Below are 7,214 nucleotides of genomic sequence, written 5' to 3' on the forward strand. Positions count from 1 at the left end.
CACCAGCCTCCAAGGAGGGTGCTGTTTCCTCCATATCGTCACCAACATTAAGATCAACAGCCCAAGAGATGGCAAAGTCCTCAGGCCTAGAAGTCCCTGTCCTGGGGGAGGAGTGGGGGGTACACGTCCTGCGTCCAGTCTCCCAGGGCTGGGACTGATGCTAGCTGTGCAATCGTCACTCTGGGTGGGCGACTCTTGGAATGAGCTGCTTCCACCAGGGCCACATTCAGTTTGCTCGAAATAGAGACAGAGGGCTTCTTGACTTTGCATATGATTTGCATAATGTCATAGACACACAGTCTATTTTCAGGCAGTTTTCAGGTTAAAGTGTTGTCACTGCTGCCCTACAGGGTATCATGTCTGGATGAGTCTCTTCTCTGTTCTTTCTCACCCACCCACTCTTACTGACCTACATCCCTAGCTGCAGGAGCAAATGGTGAGGCAGGGGGAGAATGGGGTTGTCCAGGGAGACACATAGGCAGGGAAATAAAGGGAATTTCCTTATTACCAGCATCACCAGAAACAGAATCTGGTTGCTCAGGGTCAACTGATAGGCAGAGAGTAAGGAAGGGGAAGCCAGGTAACCCATCTTCTGTTCTGCACAAACCCTTCCCACCTCTCCTATCAGGAGAGCAGCCAGTTCCTGTTTCTCTATTCAGTCTTCTGAAGGGTTGAAGAAAGATGTCTAGATAGATAAACCTGTTTCTTTCAGCCACCCATAAAGCCTTGCTTGGCCCAGACATCCCTCATGGGCATTTATTTTCAGCGCTAAGATTAGATCTTCACCTCTTGGGAAATCTGACCTGCAGTCTGTTCCTCTCCTGGGAGGCTTATCTGAGAGATAAGGATCATAGTCTCATGATCAATATTTTTGGAGCACCTGGCACACAGTAGGAGGTCAGTCAGTGCTGGAGTCCCCTCCTCTTCTTCATCTAGAGGTCTGTACCAAGTACCTCATTGTCCCAGGCCTGGATGCTCGACACACACACCAGCCTCTGAGGGCTCAGATGCAGAAACAGACTTACAAGGGCCAGTTGAGGTGACTGTCACTAAGTTATCTGGGACCTTGGCCAGTTGCTCGGCCTCCTCATCTGGAAAGGAGGGGGATTGGTGATTGGTGGAGACTAGGGGAAAAGACAATTCCCATATTACAGTTTGAGCTGTTTGGCGACCTTCCTTGATCACAGAGGGTCAGGGCTGGAGCCCCACCCAGGGCTCCCTCCTGTAGACCCTCTGGCTTTGGGGCATGTCTGGTGTGCTGTCTTCCTGTGTACATCAAAGGATCCACCAGATGCCAAGGCAAAGAGCCTGAGAACCTTACTGGGTCCTGGGAAAGGGGAGACCACTTGGTCTGGCTGCCCAGCCGCCACGCACTACCCAGAATTCCCTGTCCCATGTCCAGCCCCCAGGACCTGCCTCATCCCCTCAGGCAGGCGTTTCCTGTTGATAAGAAGCTCCGTCACAAACACTGATAAAGACATGAAAAAAGGAAATCGACAGGCTTGGGTATAATGGGCATTTTGTCTGCCTTTTCTACCCCTCTTCCTTCTCCCAGCACCACCCACTCCACACCCCCACCTCATACTGCTTCCCAGAACTGAGGAGAAAGGATTCCCCTACCTCCACCGTGGGCCCTATTTGATAGTCTCCAGGAATTTGGCCTGAAGCCTTACACAGGTCTCAGAAGAGGGTCCCAGCTTGGCCTGGGTCAGGATGGGAGACCTGAGGCAGTAAGCACTGGGTGCTGGGAGGCCCCAGGCCAGGGAAATGGGCAGCAGCACCTAGAGGAAAGACAGTCCAGTGCTGGTCTCATCGAGGACCGTCCTCTACCCTCCTCCTCTCCTCCCAGAGGCTTGGATCCAAGTGGTGGTTAGGTGGCTAGATAGTCTATAATTAGTGCATTTTCCTTAATTTTAGTCTCAAGCTTGTTACTGGAAAATCTCATTAATTTTGAGTCTACTAATTTGGAATCTATGATCCTTCAGGCCAAGAGGCAGAACTGAGGTTTAGATAAATAAACAAAGCAAACAAGTTTTCGAGGCAGGCCCTACCACCCTTCTTGGGTTGGAAATTTAAGTTCAGCTTGACAAAGGTAGTTGTCCTAAAGCGCTGGGCCTGTGGTTGAGATAACCTGCCACCAGGTGGGTGATGAGGCCTGGCCTGCCACTGGTGTTTTAAGTAGTCATTGCTCATGGACAGATGTTTTAAAGATTTTATATTCAATGATTCTTTCCCCCTCTTCTCCAGAGATGCAACTCCTTAATAAGACAGTAAGGCACACATAGAAAAGTGGAATAGATGGTTCTAAGTGGCCAGCGTTTAAAAGAAAAACAACAGCCAGCATATACAACTTGGAGATTTTCTTGATTTAACTGTTTTCCAGTCCTGGTTGCCACCCAGCTAGGGCCTTATCCTGGCTTCAGGCCCTCACATCTCTCATTGCATTTTTGACACTTGATGGAAGGAGCAGAGGAGTAAAGAGCAAAGGGTTTTATCCAAGTCAAAATTCCAGCTGTTCTAGCCGGGCCCAGTGGCTCACTCCTGTAATCCTAGAACTTTGGGAGGCTGAGGCGGGCAGATCACTTGAGGCCAGGAGTTTGAGACCAGCCTGGCCAACATGGTGAAACCTCATGTCTGCTAAAGATACAAAAAATTAGCCAGGCGTGGTGGTGGGCACTTGTCATCCCAGCTACTCTGGAGGCTAGGGTGGGAGAATTGCTTGAACCTGGGAGGTGGAGGTTGCAGTGAGCTGAGATCACACCACTGTACTCCAGCCTGGGAGACAGAGTGAGATTCTGTCTCAAAAAATAAAACAAAACAAAAACAAAATTCCAGCTGTTTTGTTGGATTTTACTTACTTACTTACTTACTTACTTATTTATTTTGAGGCGGGGTCTTGCTATATCACCTAGGCTGGTCACAGACTCCTAGGCTCAAGCAATCCACCTGAGACAGCCTCCTGGGTAGCTGAGACTACAGGTGCATGTCACCATCCTGGCTAATTTTTTTTTACTTTTAATTTTTTTTAGAGATAGAAGTCTTACTCAGATGTCGCTCAGACTGGCCTCAAACTCCCAGCCTCAAGTCATCCTCCCACCTGGGCCTCCCGAGTAGCTGAGATTACAGGTGCAAGCTACCACGCCTAGCCCACCTGTTGTTTTAGTAATTCAACAAATTTATTCTAAATTTATATGGGAGAGTATAAGTTCATGAATAACTAAGTCAATTTTCTTTATTTTAGGTTATTTTCTATGTTATGCATTCACATGATTCAAAAGCCAATGCATCTACATTGGAGTAGTGTGGGAACGAAAAAAATTAAATTAAAATAAAGAAATAAAGGCCGGGTGTGGTGGCTCATGCCTATAATCCCAGCCCTTTGGGAGGCCGAGGTGTTTGAGTCCAACCTGGGCAGCAAAGAAAGAATTAGTCCCTACAGAAAATTAAAACAGTGTAGTATTCCACTCTTTGAATATACCAGTCCCCTATTTCTGGAAGTTTTGTTTTTTTCCAGTTTGGGGCCATTATAAGCAAGGCTACAGTGAATAAACTTGTGTATACATTATTTTCCTTTATTCAAGTATTTTTGTAAAGTACATTCTAAAAAGTGGAATTCCTGGTTCAAAGGATATGTGAATTTGGCCAAGTCAGTTGTGGAGAAGTGCAAAGGGGGAGACTTGCCCCAGAAGACAATAAGACAAGTCACAGAAAAATAGAATAGTACCAGACAAGTAGACAAGTAGACAAGTAGAACATGATAAAGAACCCAGGAACAGGCCGGGCACGGTGTCTCACGCCTGTAATCCCAGCACTTTGGGAAGCCAAGGCAGGTGGGTCACCTGAGGTCAGGAGTTCGAGACCAGCCTGGCCAACATGGTGAAACCTTGTCTCTACTAAAAATACAAAAATTAGCCGGACGTGGGGGTGGGTGCCTATAATCCCAGCTACTCGGGAGGCTGAGGCAGGAGAATCGCTTGAACCTGGAGGGTGGAGGTTGCAGTGAGCCAAGATCACGCTACTTCACTCCAGCCTGGGTGGAAGAGCAAAACTCTGTCTGAAAAACAAAACAAAACAAAACAAAACAGAACCCAGGAACAGCCAGGCGCAGTGGCTCATGCCTGTAATCCCAGTACTTCGGGAGGCTGAGGCAGGAGGATTGCTTGAGCCCAGGAGTTCAAGACCAGCCTGGGTAACATCGCAAGACCCTGTCTCTACAAAAAATAAAAAATTACCCAGGCATGGTGGCATATGCCTGTGGTCCCAGCTTCTCAGGAGGCTGAGATGGGAGGATTGCTTGAGCTCGCTGGTCGGGTGGGAGTCTAGGGCTCCAGTGAGCCGTGATCACACCACTTCACTCCAGCCTGGGTGACAGTGAGATCCTATCTTAAAAACAAAAAAACAAAAAACAAAGAACTCAGAAACAAATCCATATGCATCTGAAAACTGATATGTGATAAAGGTTGCATCAGAAATTAATGAAGGCTGGGCGCGGTGGCTCACGCCTGTAATCCCAGCAGGCGTGGTGGCACACACCTGTAATCCTAGCTACTCAGAAGGCTGAGGCACAAGAATTGCTTGAACCTGGGAGGCAGAGGTTGCAGTGAGCTGAGATCACACCACTGTACTCCAGCCTGGGCTATGGAGTGAGACCCTGTCTCAAAAAAAAAAAAAAAAAGTGAAGATGATGGCTAAAAAATACAGGGTTTTGTGAGGGGGTGATGAAAATGTTCTAAAATGGACTGTGATCATGGTTTTACAGTTCTGTGAATATACTGAAAGTCATTGAATTATGTGCTTTAAATGGATGAATTGTATGGTATGTAAATTATATCTTAATAAAGCTGTTAAAATATGGTGAAGAAAGGCGAGATTTTTTAGATAGTATTGGAAATACTGGATCACTGTTCAGGTAGAAAATGCAGTTGGGACTCTCCCTTACATCATCTACAAAGATGGACTCCACATGGATTAAGGACCAAAGTGTAAAAGGCCACATTATAAGGCTAGTAAAAGAAAACGTAAGAGAACATCCTTGTGACCCAGGGTTGGGGAAAGACTTAAAGAAGACCCTTGGCCCGGCGCGGTGGCTCATGCCTGTAATCCTAGCACTTTGGGAGGCCGAGGCAGGTGGATCACGAGGTCAGGAGATGGAGACCATCCTGGCTAACACGGTGAAACCTCATCTCTACTAAAAATACAAAAAATTAGCCAAGCGTGGTGGCGGGTGCCTGTAGTCCCAGCTACTCGGGAGGCTGAGGCAGGAGAATCGTGTGAATCGGGAGGCAGAGGTCACAGTGAGCCGAGATCGCGCTACTGCACTCCAGCTGGGCGACACAGGAGGATCTGTCTCAAAAAAAAAAAAAAAAAAAGAAGACCCTTGAAGTGCAAACTGTAAAACAAAATGTGAATATATCAGTTCACTCTTCAATTATACACTATATATATAACATTGAAAAATTAATAAAACTCATAGATAGATGGTAGACTAGAAGGAGATATTTACAGTCCTTAAAACTGTTGAGGCATTAATATCTACAACATATTAAAAACTCCTGCAAATCAGTAAGACCCAAGAGAAAAACAGGTGAGAGGCACGCAGAATTAATTTACAAAAGAGGAAGCCCAAATGGCTAATGAGTATAGAATGGAATGCTCAAACTCACTAATAATCAGAGAACTGTACATGTAAATGACATACCAACTAACATCCACCAAAATGGCAAAATGAGAAAAGTGGATAATGCTAAGAGTTGTCAAGGGTGTGGGGGAATAAGAACTCTTGTGCAGTTCTTGTAGAAGTATAAACTGGCATAGACTTTTTAGCATTACTTAGTAAAAATGGGTATTCCTATGCCATTTGGCCTCATGATACCATTCCTGGGTATACAGTTGACCCTTGAACAACACAAGTTTGAACTACATGCATCCACTTACATGCAGATTTCCATCCTCCTTTGCCACTACTGAGACAGCAAGACTAACCCCTTCTCTTCCTCCCTCTTCTCAGCTTACTCAACATGAAGACAAGGATGAAGACTTTATGATAATCCACTTCCACTTAATGGATAGCAAATATATTTTCTCTTCCAACCAGGCACGGTGGATCACGACTGTAATCCCAGCACTTTGGGAGGTCGAGGCTGGCGGATTGCCTGAGGTCAGGAGTTCGAGACCAGTCTGGCCAACATGGTGAAAACCTGTCTCTACTAAAAATACAAAAAAAATTAGCCAGGCGTGGTGGTGTGCACCTGTAATCCTGGCTACTCGGGAAGCTGAGGCAGGGAATTGTTTGAACCAGGGAGGCGGAGCTTGCAGTGAGCCGAGATTGTGCCAGTGCCCTCCAGCCTGGGTGACAGAGCGGGATTCCATCTCAAATATATATATATACACACACATATATATATTCTCTTCCTTATGATTTTCTTAACATTTTCTTTTCTCTAGCTTACTTTATTTTAAGAATATAGTACATAATGCATATAACATACATATGTGTTAATTGACTGTTCATTATCAGTAAGGCTTCCAGTCAACAATAGACTATTATTAAATTATGGGGGAGTCAAAAGTCATACACAGATTTTTGATTGCATGGGAGATCAGCACCCCAAACCTCACCTTGTTCAAGGGTCAACCATGTATCTCCTAGAAATTCTTATACAAGTCCACAAGTGGAGACACATGATGAAGTTCAACACACTGTTGCTTGTAGCAGCAGGGAACTAGAACCAACCTTGGTGTCCATCCCCAGGGGAACAGATAAGCAAAATGTTCAGAATACGATGTCATCCATTGGAAGCAATTAACCAGACATATATGCGGCAACATAGATAGACTTTAAAAATATGGAATTTATTGGCAAATAAAGAGAATGAGGGTTATAACACAATGCCTTTTATATAAGTTTAGGATGCATACATATTCAAAACAACATTATATGCTTAGCAAGGATATGCATACGTTTTAGGACATGGAGCAAGCTCACCAGAGTGCCTGGGGGTGAGGAGAGCGAGATAGATGGAGATGGAAAGGGAGATTGGAGAAGGAGCTGGAAAATAAAATCTAAGAGAGGCCTCGCTACCTTGCACAGAATAAGGATGATAACCTGTTACCCTGTGGTTAACCCGAAGACCATAGAGGGAAAAGGAAAAAAAAAATTAACAACTGCAGAGCCTGAGATCCTGGGCATGAAACATAACAGAACCTCCAGGGAC

This window comes from Pongo pygmaeus, chromosome 10 (genome assembly GCF_028885625.2).
Source record: "Pongo pygmaeus isolate AG05252 chromosome 10, NHGRI_mPonPyg2-v2.0_pri, whole genome shotgun sequence".
NCBI lineage: Eukaryota > Metazoa > Chordata > Mammalia > Primates > Hominidae > Pongo > Pongo pygmaeus.